Below are 13603 nucleotides of genomic sequence, written 5' to 3'. Positions count from 1 at the left end.
ATCGAAAAGCACAACCTCCATAATATCCAAAGTCTGACATCCAACTCCCAAACCGTTCCATGTTTGTCTGAGAATTTTCTTGTCTTAAATTCAAATCTGACAATATTTCCATTTAATTCCACAGTCTCCATCTCCAGCTGGCAGAGGTGCAGTAAATGAAAGAAAGCCTTCACATAGTCACATTACACTTTATCTTCAAAGTGCCGTGAGAGCCCAGATGGAAGAGATCTTGTATTTTGATTGAAATCATCTCATCTTGGCCCATCTGTTTGCTTCCAAGCCTCAACCTCCAGCATGTGTTGCCTTATGCTAGAAGGAAACTCAAAAGATTGTTGCTAAATAGTTCAGACTTAGACTCAAATTAGAATATTTAAACTGACTCACCAAGGTTACATTTGGGAACCTAAGAATCAAAACACATCCAAAGCTTGCGTCCAGGTTGTTGTTGAACAAGAAATTGGGTGTCATCTCCATGGACACTCTCGGATGGAAGCCCATCGAGTCATCTGCAGTGAGAACTTAGCCGTCTCACCCTCTCCCACTAACCAGCTGTCTAACCAACAGCATGAAGCCAGAATGCTTTGCTTTTTTTTCTGCAATGCACTACATGAAGCTTTTAGATGGAAACTTTGTCCCCACAGAAAGGGCCAGGAAATGAGAATTGTGTTCCTGAATAAACTGGGTATTGCCTGAACAAATATCGGCAGGGTGAAAACATACTCTTTCACTCCAAGCACTCCATTTCAATAGCTTGGATCTCTGGTTTTGATGGCGGTAGGGAATGTTTCAAAGCCTCGAGAAAAAAATAACATGGGGGCCACAAATGTGTGTGGAAGTCCATTCGGACTGCTATTGTAATGCCCTTGACCACTGTTTTACCAACTGCTGTCTGATACACCTGCCTGCTGCTCTGCCAGTCTGTTTGGCAGCTTTTCCAATTGTTTACATGCATGCAAATGAGTTTTTATGCATGCTTAATAACCTTTTGTCCACTCATAATCATATGACATCAATAACTGTCATCTAAGCTTGAAGAAACAATTCACTTACATCAACTTCAAGAATTATTTTGCACTGTGTCTTCTTTAGAACTTCTTTAGGATGAGTATAGGAATTATTTATATTTTAAACCTTTTATACTTTACTTATACTATTTATACTTTTAAATTTTTGTTGTGGACATTTATGGTTGCCAAGATTATAACGAATGAGGTTATGTGCCAATCTGAGCTATTTTAGAAAGACTTTGAACATAGTTCATTGAATTAGAATTTAGTTTGTTCAAACTTTTACCACTTTTGATGAGAGTAGAGAGTGTTTCAGAGCCTCAAGAAAAAACTGACATGGGGGCCACAGTTGCGTGTGGAAGTCCATTCTAGGTCCCATCTGACTGCTATTTTAATGCTCTTGACCACTGTTTTTTTACTAACTGCTGTCTAAGTACACCTGTCCGCTGTGCAGCCAGTCTGTTTGGCAGCTTTTTAAATTGTTTACATGCATGCAAATGAGTTTTATGCATCCTAAATATCCTATTGTCCACTCCTAATCACTTGACATCAATAACTGTCATCTAAAGCTTGAGGATACAACTCACTTGCATTAACTTCAAGACTGTTATTTGTGTCTTCTTTGGAACTGCGATGAGTATCGGAATTATTTATTTATTGAGACTTTTATAGTTTTTCTGGCAGCCTTTATTAGGTTCATCAAATTTCTCAGGAGAATCTCACCCTGAGAGACACAGTATTACTGATATTCGCACTCATCCATCATTGTGGCTTGACAACGCGAAAAAACACAGAGACCTTGAAAGTAATTACTCAATAATGTAGTTACAGCTGCCTAATGTGTGGGACTCAAAACTGGAGGACTACGCCATGCTCAGGGCGCTTCTGACGAAGGTTTTAATCACAGACGAAGGAAGCAGTGCTCGCAGACTGACCTGCCTTTGGGGTCGTCAAACATTAGATGGGATGGAGTGTCTCTCTATATTGTCATATGAGGTGAGTGGCAGCACATTGGAAATGACGGGCGTCCCTCCCGGTCCCTTTGGACGTGACCCCACTCCTACAATGGTCAGCCCTGGTAAATGTATGGCGTGGGTGGCTCGAGCACATAGGTCTGTTTAATTCTTTGTGGATCGCTTGGTCCTGCCAATGAATGACAAGTTGGTGTCCCTAAATGCCAAATATCTATAAATGGGTTGACCATATCACAAATAAACAACTTCATGTTGTGGACAAAGACATATGAAAGTGTGAATGATTGAATGGGGAACTAAGAAAGCTTAATAGCTTAATGTCAGTTCATAATGCATATTTGATTTAGGAGTCACACTTTTAATTTAGCTACATGCCTGTGATTAATTACCCCACACACCCACCTCGAAAATGAATTAAACACCCTTTGAATTAATAAATGATAAATGTGATGTGCAATAAAGACAACATAATTCAGTAGGCAAAACTTTAGAAATCCCATTAATAAACAATTCTTGTACTTCTTAACTAAAGAAGATAGAATGCAAAATCATTGTCAAAACTTGATTTTGATATAGTACAATGATACCATTGCTGGCACTTACTTTCCATTCAATGCAAGACTATTTAAAATTTCACAGCATCACAAGCAATAAAACCCACTTATAACTGTGGAAAAATATCTGTATTGAAAGACCTCGAGTTTATTGCTTTTTAAATATGTCAACAATATGATAAAAGACACTGATGTTCAATAAATCCTGACATATATTACTGACAATATAGTTCATTAGAATATCTGGAGTTTATGGTTGCCAAGCAACTTATACCAAATTCAACTGATGTGTGTCAATTGTATCTATTTTACAACAGCTTTGAACATGGTTCACGAAATAACAATTTTATAGTCAGAACTATTCACTTTTTGTGTGTGTGTGTGTGTGTGTGTGTGTGTGTGTGTCTGGGGGATTATAAAACTCCATTTGTATTTCTTAAAAAAACTACACTTTAATTTATTAAACCAATAAGCACAGTAAAACCTCAAGTGGCTTGCTTTAAAAAAGAAAAGAAAGGAAAAGCAATATTATAGAAAGCACTACTGTTCAAAATTTTGAGGATAATCAAAGTTCTTGCCAAGTAAAACACAGAACAGCATACGCTGTTTACATCCAGCGGATACTCTCCAAAATGGCGCTAGGGTGACGGACAAATGATTCAATAAAGTCGTTTTTTTTCTTTTGCCCACAAGAAGTATTCCCGTAGCTTCGTAAAATTGCGGTTGAACCCCTAATGTAACATGGATTATTTTACTGATCTCCTTGCTATGTTTCTGGAATAACATTTCAGTTGTATTGCTGTCTATTCAGGGTCAGACAGCTCTCAGATTCCATCAAAAATATCTTAATTTGTGTTCTGAAGATGAACGAAGGTCTTACGGGTTTGAAACGAAATGAGGGTGAGTAATTAATGACAGAATTTTCATTTTTGGGTGAACTAACGTTAACCGTTTAACCAATCATATTTTAATCATTTAGAGTTTTTGTTTCTAAGGCACAAATAAAACCCCTAGCAGTCCAGTAAAATCGCTTTTTTTTACTAGTCCTTATTGGTAGCACCTTAATGTTCAATAAACCTTTCCATGCTGTTTATAATAATCGGAGTAAACAATTCGTCTACTATGTAATTAATTCGTTAGCTTAACTGTTCGTCGTTTGTAGTAGCCTGCTGGCGAATCTGCAGGTAACCCGGGTGTGAGGCGCGCGGCCATTAGTTTGTAAACAAAACGGCATATTACTGTAGATGGAACATAATTTTTACTCTCAAAAGCGTTTGATTGAGCACAAATCAGTCTAGTGAAAGATGAGTCATCAATATTTTTGTTCCCTTTCCCTTAAGAGGTAGACTGTACATTTAAAATGCTTATCTATAATTGCTTTTGTCAACTATTTGTAATGTTAGTAACATTACACTAGCACGCTGAGAAAAAAAAAAAAAAAAAAAATTGACGTAGAAACAATTTTTACTCAGAAACTGCTTGTAAAATTCACAGTTGCAAAGAAACAGTAACTTACCAGAATGAATTAAACACGAAATTTTAAAGTAGAAAACTGAAAGAGTAATTTCTTATAAAACATATAGGCTACTCTAGAAAAAACATTTTTACAGTGCATATACATCCTCAAAGCTGCTAGACACGAACCAAAAGCCATACAACTCTTACTTTGATTTATAAAGCCAGATCTTTCTTTTTTAATTAGAATATTTTACCTTGTACTTAAATTTCTTATATGAAAGACCGAACGTGTCGCTTAATCATCAAAACAGTTTGATTGTATTCTGTACATTAGGATAAACGAATTGCAGAAAGGAAGGAAGGATGAAGACATAGGGATTCTAAAATGCAATGCTGGCATTGCAATAACTCATTAAAGTTCAGTGGCGCTGCGGTTCAGCTTTAGGACCCGGGGAAGCAGAGCGCAGTGACAGCGCGTGGAGACATCTGTATGCTTTACCGCACACGCACCGCATCAGCAGCGCGTGAGAACGCGGCTAAAGACACCCATCCACCGGTACACTCCGGTGCTCGTCTTGCTTTTTTTTCTGTGTGGCTCAACTGCCGCAAACTAAAGCTCACCTTCGTTTCCCAGCGCATCTAAATGTTCAAGTGCTGACTATCCATTGGAAAGTTACGCACGGCTCATTGGAGAGATGGAAGAGTAGTTTGACTTCTGTTCTTGGAATTATCAAGCATCGTCTGTGATCAGGAAAGTGGGTAAGAGATTCTCTTTTCATAATTGCGTTTTGTGCACTGAAGGCTTTCAGTCAGCTTGCATAATTATTCTTTGGACATGATTTTTGGATAGAAGTTTAATTGCAAAGTGTCTAATTCAGCCTGAAGGGTTTTGTGCATGGGGGAACTTTCTATTGGATATGTATTGCATGCAACAGAGATACATTCTGGGCTGAATTTCATTCAGAATTAAAGATGAAGATGCTCTCATGTGTTAGAATTTATTGGATGTATCAGCCTCTAAAAGGAGGATGCTGATGATTTCATGCTGCATTTAAGACAAGTACACTGCATTGAAAGTGAAAAGGTGTAGTTAGCCTACCCTAAAGAGCTTTTCTGCCTGATCTCACTTTTCTCCTGTCCTAATGTAGTCAGATTGATTTAGGTTGATTGGATTTGTTGGACTTGGAATATCTAAATATGAGCAGTTGGTTTAGATGTGCTTTTTATATGATTGTACATAGGATGAAGTTGAACTGAACCACTTTTATGCATGATACTGATATAGATAATTGGACAGATCACCATAGCTACAGATCATATAACATAATTCAAGCTTTTTAAACTTTACATGCAATAATTTGATTTGGAGAGATAGTTGTGATTTCAGTCCATTTGAAAGTCTAATTGCTTCTGCAGAGAAAGTGGACTATAGACTCTTGGCCCTGAGATCAGAATTTTGCTTAGACTTGCATTGAGCAGAATGGTGGACTGCTGAAACAGCGTACAATCACACAGCTTATTGGCGATCAGCCTTTTAACCCACATGTTCTGTAATTTTTCAGATCTTTTCCTCTAAACTAATTAAACCCCAACAGGCAGACATTATTAAAGCTTAAGCCTGTTATTTCACCACAGAATAGCCATGCGCTTTTCAAGGGAGTCACTGTTATGAATGAAAGCTTTTGTTCAATTTGATATAGAACACATTATAACATCCGTTTAAAAATTCAATGCATTTGTGGTCTCTGTGACACCAACCAAGAGTATAGCTTTGGCGTAGGGTTTTTAAATTAGGTTTCAAATCACTTATCATAAAATTAGTGGTGTTAAACTGATATATAAATATTATTATTATTATTATTATTATTATTTTTTAAAGCTATTTAAAGGGGTTTGGATCTCTGAGACCACTCATGGTCTTGAGCTCAAGAAATTGGGAGCTGACTCTGGTGCTGAAAGAATGCATGCGTTTAGCCCATTCAGAGAAATTTCCAATATATTAATTCCTGTTTTCAGGATGAAATTTTGCTCCTTGTTAAATTCTAAGGTAGCAATCTGATACATCAGTCTATTTTTGAGCTATTAAAAGGGGCTTGGTGTCTATAAAACCCCAGACAGAGCATGAGAACAGTCCTCAGTGTGTGGAAGTGAGAGCTGTCCCCTGCTGAAAGTTTCAAAGAAGAGCCAGGTGTGCTTGGAATACATAAATGTATTTTTAACGGGTAACGTCCTTCATAAATGTATGAAATGGAGAATACCTCCATGAATTAATCATCGCTCTCAACGTGCCACGTTTGTTTAATCCAGTGATTGTAATATAGTCTTTTGTACTATGCTACGCTATGCCCAAGAGAAATCAACCCAGTGCGGTCTATCAATAAAACTGAAAATATTTAAAATTACAAAAAGCATGACCCGCTACAGTTCATTGTATATGCAATCAAGCCTCAATTAAAATCGATGGTTGAGCTTTGCCTTTGTGAGGCTTTTCTAATCACAACGAATGAAAGGCATCTTCATCAGAGATCAACATTTCATTTTCTTTGTGAGAGTATGAAACAATTCATGCTTTGAGGGAAAAAAAAAATAGTGGAACAGATGCCACCAAAGTGATTGTATAGCCTCTCATGACATTTGCATGTGTGTGCATGTGTGAACCACGCAAGACATACGGTCTCTAAGGTATTTGGGCTGTCAATTTGATCTCATTTAGCATTGTTATCCAGCCAGGTGCTGTAATTTAAAATTCAACGTTCCAGCACACTCTTCATTTGATGATAAAGTACTTTTTGGTGCCCTTTTTTGGTGCCTCTCTTGGGGTCCGTTGGCAGCCCAGTAAAGTGTGACTAGTTTTAAGTCCTATGAATTGTATTACTCATGGGTTTCGATTAAAAACTGAATTTGAGGGTTCTGAAGGAAGCAGGTGGACCAGTGGTCTGTAAAATACTCTATTTCTTGCTTGTATCTGGGCTCTTTAGGTGGCTGGACCCATGCGTGACCTCCATAATGTCATGTGATTCACCTCAGTGAGTTCTTCCCTGGCATGCCAATTTCTAGACAGCGTTGCTCGATAGACAGTTCTGGACCAGAGCCAAAGTCGCTAGATTGCCATCTCGTCTTTTATCTAATTTTTCTTCTTTCTACTGTGTGTTCGTCTGCAGGAGGTCTGACAGGAAATGCGTGACGGAACAGACTTTGCTTGGCTGGTGGTGTTTGGAAATATCATTTTGTAATCTGGCATACACTACGCAGCCAAAATGATGTGGCGACTCCCTTGTAATTGTACAATTTTGTGTAAGCCCTTTATTTCTAGATAAATCTTAAGGCTACAGTTTACTGTAGACACTTTGGTGTAATTGTAATGGTTTTTTTCCAATTTAGAGCTCATGTCTCTTATATTGGCCATTTTGAGATTTTTTTTTGTATGCATTTTGAGTAAATGTTTTTGTATAAGCTATCCTTCAATTTTGTAATGCACACTAACATTAAAATGTTTGCAGTCGGAAAGATTTTTAAATGTTTTTAAAAAGAAGTCTCTTATACAGTAAAAACAGTAAAATTGTAAAATATTTAAAAAAAAGACAAAAGTCTTACTGAACTCAAACTTTTGAACGGTACTATAGGCTATATGTTGGTGTTAGGCCATGCTTTCTCGATATTATTATCATTATTGAAAATTGCCATTGAAAATAACAAATCTATCAACTACTGTAAACAACCTGATGAAATGGTCACATGCAGCATCCTGAAACTTTTATGGAAATATTGAATTGAGCTGATTTTGCTAGTTTAAAAAGTTAAGCAACTGTTGTAGTGGAAAGAAATCTCAAAGTGGATTAGATGCTCAAAACAAAACACCAAGTGGATAAAGAAATTAGTCTGCAGATTTTAAGGTAATTTCCAAAATGATATCATTTTCTGTAGCTATGAGTGAATGGTAGCAATACAGATAAAAGATGCAAAGTTGTTGCACATGGTACTCGAAAAAAAGTAATCAGGCCATTTTACTGCAATTTGTTGTGTTTCGTGTGAAAATGGCTAATTATAGAGAATTATAGATAATTGTGTGCTTTCAACTCTGTTGCAACACTTCAGGGACCTCTCTTCAATGACAGTGTCCATAAGGAAGTGATTTACTCTCTGCACACACAGATTCTTTGCGTAAAACCATATTAACCTCTGATGGACGAAAACTGCCAGTTTTAAGCTTATCTCAAGTCCATAGCATGTGGTTTATGCCCATAAGTAGTTTCTCCAGTGCTGGTCAGGGACTGTGTTTGGGGATCAGGGGTTAGAAAGCAAGAGGTGGTTCTTGAGCGATTGAGTGCGAACATGAATTGTATCATCATTCTACACCTGTCTGTGCTTGCATACCACACCCACGCGGCCTCCATGCCCCTTGCCACTTCTGATCCGTCTCTGTTGCCCTTTTCTTGGATAAACGCGTACAATCCAAAGAGGAACGCAACTCCAGTCCTCACGGCAAATCTAAAGCTTATCACAGAAATTGGATTTTAGCCTGCGTGCTGCAGCCAGTGGGGACGTGCTGATACGGTCTGGTTCGGACCGTGGGGGTTAAATATCATACAGTGTCTAAGGATTTAGAATTGGAAATGGAAATTTTGCAATTCCACAAAAGCGGTGCACACTGTATGGTCTGTTCTCACGAAATGACTGGTTATCAGTGGACTTATCGTTGAACAACCGCAGACCTGAATAGCCCACGGCTGTTAATAAATCTCGCTCGCGCTCTCTCTTTCTCTCCTCTTCACTCGCTCTATGTCTTTGGGGAATTGTGGAGATAGATTATTTGTTGCGCATGTGGATGTGATCAGATGTCCTCTGGGTAGGTTTGCTTGAATTGTTTCCTGTCTTGTACCGCTGTCCGCAGGAAACCCCGTGTGCGTGACAGATGTCAGAGACCCGGTTTGGTGACCCCTGTGTAAGTGTGTAATCTGGTGGGAAGACCTGACAGATCGTAGCCCTCACCTTGATGCAGACAAGAGGCACACGTTCTATCAAGACCTTAAACAAGCAAACAGAATGTTAATGTTCAGTGTGGCCAGGTAGACTAGTTGTAGGTATAATAAAGTACAGACTACACATTCCTTTACTTTAGGCAGAATTTGCAGTGTCCCAGACCCTAACTAGTTCACCAAAAGACTTGCTCAAAAATACCATTCAATGGTTTAGGGTCAGTAAGATTTTTAAAATGTTTTTTTTAAAGAAACCTTCAAGGATGCATTTATTTGAATACAGTAAAACATCAATATTATGAAATATTATTACCATTTAAAATAACAGTTTTCTATTTTAATATGTTTTAAAATGTAATTTATTCCTGTGGTGGCAAAGCTGAATTTTCAGCATCATTACTCCAGTCTTCAGTGTCACACGATTCTTCAGAAATCATTCTAATATGCTGATTTGCTGCTCAAGAAACATTTCTTATTTTTCTCAGTGTTGATAATGCTTAATTGCTTAGTATTTTCGTGAAACGGCATTTACTTTTTGTAACATTATAAATGTCATGTTATTTTTTATTTACGGTCACTTTTGAACAATTCAATGCATCGTTGCTAAATAAAAATATAAATGAAAGTCTCTAATGCTCAGCAAAGCTGCATTTATTTGATAAAAAATACTGTTGAAAACAGTAAATAACTGTTTTTATTTTAATATATATTTAAAATGTAATTTATTTCCATGATGCATCACAGTCACATGATCCTTTAGAAATCATTCTAATATACTGATTTGGTGCTCACGAAATATTTCTTGTTATTATCAATGTTGAAAACAGTTGAAAACAACTGTTGAAAACAACATCTCATAAACTGCTTAATATTTTTGTGAAACAGCATTTACTTGTTGTTTTGAATTTTTAAATGACTTTTGAACAATTTAATGTATCGCTGCAGAATAAAAGTGTAAATTTCTTTAAAAAAGTTGTACTTTAAAAAAATAGTTGGTTATAAATAACAAATTAAATGTCTTATATGCCCTAATAACTGATAACTGAAACAGTGATCATTTTTTTCAGGATACTTTTGATGAATAGACATTTCAAAAGAATTTTATTTGCATTTTATCAGTTTTATTCGAAATACAATTTTTTGTAAAAGTCTTTTCTGTCACCTGTCAATTGAATGGTAGTGTTGATCTTTTCCATCTAGATGATTAATAAAAACTGAATGCAAAAAAGACTGTGAAGTCTGCAAAAAATACTAGAATGTCTGCCCAAAGGACGTGGACTATAGTGCACAGGTCATATGGCCCAATTTAATGGTGCATTTTTGGATTATTTTCTTGATTTTGAGCTTTTTTAACATACTCAGAACAATGGCAGTCATGGTTTCTATTCTTAGTGAATGTACTAATGTACTAATGTACGTTTTGAGCACCATGAACTGTTTTTGTGAAGAAATTAGCTAAAAATAGGAAAATACTGCTTGCATGGTTTGGCATTGATGTTGGGGGAATCATTTTTAATTTTAATCATTGGGTGAACTTCAGTAACCCCAATGCTGTCCTTAGAAGAAATTAACATTTGTGAATGTCACATTATGAAATGCAATGCAATTAGTTGTTAATACATACAAATTAATAATTAATTCATTGGAATTCATTTAACAAATGCTCATTATGTCTTTCATAGTTCATAAAAAATCTTCAGCACATATCGTATGAAATCTCTAAGCTGACATATCTAAGTCATTATCCGCTTGTAGTTTATTGTAGCCTTTGGCGCGCCCCACAGCATCACCGTGAGGGATGTGACTGCAAAGTCATCACACTAAGCACTGAGAATATCATAACAGCATCAGCGGACATCCTACAAACACTAACGATTCTGAAAAAGAAGTCCCTGTTTTTTCATTTGTATCCTCAGCCGTGTGGTGTTTCATAATTTAGCAGGTTTTAATGTCATAAAACAGCTTGGGGCTCAGTGGGGGGTTGGGGAGATAATTGGGGTGTTTTTCATCTTCACTGGTTCTTAAATGTGCTTTTTAAGTCAGGACTTTCCTGTGGCCCATGTGAAGTACAGCCAGCGCTTCTCATCTTGGTCTCTGGAGGGGGAGGCGGGTGGGGAGGGAGGGGGGTCTTTTCAAATGGTCACTTCAGTAGGTGCTTTTCTCTTTCTACAGTCAGGCACGAATTGAAAGAAGCCACTCTTCATTCAATGACGTCTCTCATTCTGTCAGGCATTAAAAATGTCAGTTTTACCATAAAAATGGAGATTATTGTAATGCAGTTTTGGCACAGTGAACTGTGCCGTTACAGACTAGTTGTGCATGATGATGTTGAATGTTTCTAATGTGCTTATAATTGCAAATTTTTCCTCAACTGTTTGTTTGCGCCTCCTGTAAAATTAGATGTTGGTCAGAGAAGTTTTAATGCATTGTGTTTGCTAGGCGGTTTCTTTGCAGCCTCAACTCCAAGTCTCTATGTTGACTTGCAGATTTATTAAACTTATTCACCTGTTTTATAAAATGAATAGCCCACCTCTCCTTAACAAGCTGTGCAATTCATATTCACAGCACAAATGTCGTTAGTCAAAAAAGGATCTTTCTCATTGCTAGAACAGCTTATATTTCATTTGTACTGCTATGTACCATTTCTGAGAACACGTTGAGTGTAAACTGCTCCGTGCATCTGAGTGCCGTCTGCGGTGGTTTGTGCTTCACGCCACAGTAAATGTGTCAAACAAGGCTTAACTCGTCTGCTAGACAGCATTTCTACCAGGGTCTTCAGTACTTAAGTGTTCAGAACTGAGAATACCTGTAAATTCCAGTTCAATTCCTGATTTTGAACTGAGCTAGCAGAATTCAAATTTAATTCAATTCAACTGCAATTTTTAACTAGAAAAGCTTGTCAAAACAAACTTATAACTTGGGCTTGAGGAAACCATGTTTGAAAGTTTAAATTGGCCTCATGTAGATGGATGAAATGGCACCTAGCCTATTTAGTTTATTTTATCATGTTTATTAAGTGAATTAGATCGGCTTGAACAGTAAACAAACATGTGAACAAACAATTGCCCAGAGTTATTGCACATCTGGCTGTCTTTATATTGTTTTATCGATGGATTGTGCGGGTAGCGACGGACTTCTTCACACAGCCTGCGCATGCGCAGTTGGTGCTTTTGTAGCCTACTGACGCGCGGTCACAAAAAATGGGAGGCACGCGGATGTCTGCAGAGCCTGCGCGTACACCCTCCAATGACGATTTTTAATTCACGCATACCCTAGCGGACTTGCGCACGTGGAAAGTATTCACAGGCTTAACTGATAACACCAGATCAGTAAAAAATAAAAATTGCACTATGAAAGATCTCCATGATTAGCCTGCTTTTCCCAGTTTGAGAATTTCTGTCCACTGAATGGATGACATTAGCACACCTGTGGTTTTGTTTACAATTTCTGGTTCACTTGCAAAAAGCGCAGTGTGAAAGCCAACCACACCCAAAAAAAGACCAAAGCAAGTGAACTAGCGGACTTTGCTGGTGTGAATACAACCTTAATTTCACAGAATTTCTTTGAATTACAAGTCAGTAAATTGCTCTTCCTGTCATTTTAGTGCAACGTCCTGTGGGGTGTAGCCAATTAAATTTCAAATTCCAGTGATGAATCCAGGGGGGCAAATTTGTTTTATATGAATTTCGCAGCAAGCCTGATTCCAACTAACTGTTAACATATTGTGACAGAAATATTCTATAATATTATTTTGCAACTTAGATTGATAGAATTATTGATTTATAGACCTATGGGTTTATCAGTAGGGTATTATGAACCGTCTCTTAATTTTGGTCTAGGGACATCTTCTAGTCATCTACAATCAAATCTTCGCCCATTATATTTTGAAGCCAGACTCTTTCTCTTTGGCTTAGAGTAAATATTTGCATATCATCTTTCTTATAATTAATGGGAAACGCAACGAGTACACAATAGCTCTGCCAACTGGCGCTCATGAATGTCCTAACTGCTGCAAAAACAATCAACTGTCATAATAGCAATGCACTGAACATTAACTCTGAATTATAATGACAAGCACTGTTTTCCAAATCTTAACTAGCCGACTCACTGCCAGTTTGAGGGGACACTTCGGCTAGTGACTGTGCCAGTTTGTAGTGCAAATGACATAGCGGTCTAGTTCTGTGATATTTTTTCCCAGTTTGTTGGCATGGCAACTGGATTCTACAAAGCCTTCAAACGTTGCATACTGGGTTTTGTGGTCAGTTGCTTCTCAATTACCCACTTGCATGTTTTGGTTGGATACCATTTACTCTTCACCAATGACTGAGTTTGGGTTCTGGCTGCCAATTTGATCTCCATGTAAATGTCTGTTCGCAAATCTGATCAAAACTCTGTTAGGCTCTTTGTTGCCAGGTTGGCGTTTTTGAAATTAGACTTACAGTGATGCTTCAGCTTTCATCCACCACTCACAGTCACATGCTAACATGGTCACAGCAGTGAATCACAGTTTTATTTGAGACAATAGAGTTTGATGTGACAGGTGTACTGTGCAACTTGATAAGTCATCCATCAAATCCAAACCACTCAACACACACTTTCCTCAAGGTCAGCGATATTTAAAGAACAATGAGCAG

At 37.5% G+C, this 13603-nt stretch overlaps 1 protein-coding gene and 1 long non-coding RNA gene across 8 annotated transcripts in view; one reads left to right on the top strand and one right to left on the bottom strand.

Moving 5' to 3' along the window:
* LOC131554163 (uncharacterized) overlaps window positions 1-13603 on the bottom strand; it is a 32481-nt gene that overhangs the window by 7284 nt on the left and 11594 nt on the right. The window contains exon 1 of one of the 3 annotated variants that reach the window (XR_009274349.1): window positions 16-2281. The exons of the other annotated variants lie outside the window; for them this stretch is intronic. This is a non-coding gene — a long non-coding RNA (uncharacterized LOC131554163). Of the gene's footprint in view, window positions 1-15; window positions 2282-13603 lie in introns of those variants that run through there. 3 annotated transcript variants of the gene reach the window in all.
* The window catches only part of robo1 (roundabout, axon guidance receptor, homolog 1 (Drosophila)), a 291617-nt gene continuing 281338 nt past the window's right edge, over window positions 3325-13603 (top strand). For 2 of the 5 annotated variants that reach the window (XM_058799334.1, XM_058799331.1), the window contains exon 1: window positions 3325-4752. The gene's annotated coding sequence lies outside the window, so the exon portion shown is untranslated. The remainder of the gene's footprint in view (window positions 4753-13603) is intronic. The other 3 variants (XM_058799335.1, XM_058799333.1, XM_058799336.1) reach the window with 2 other exon arrangements.

Source organism: Onychostoma macrolepis, chromosome 15 (assembly GCF_012432095.1).
Source record: "Onychostoma macrolepis isolate SWU-2019 chromosome 15, ASM1243209v1, whole genome shotgun sequence".
Lineage (NCBI taxonomy): Eukaryota > Metazoa > Chordata > Actinopteri > Cypriniformes > Cyprinidae > Onychostoma > Onychostoma macrolepis.
Note: the sequence above shows the minus strand (reverse complement) of the source record. Positions and strands in the feature narration are given on the sequence as shown.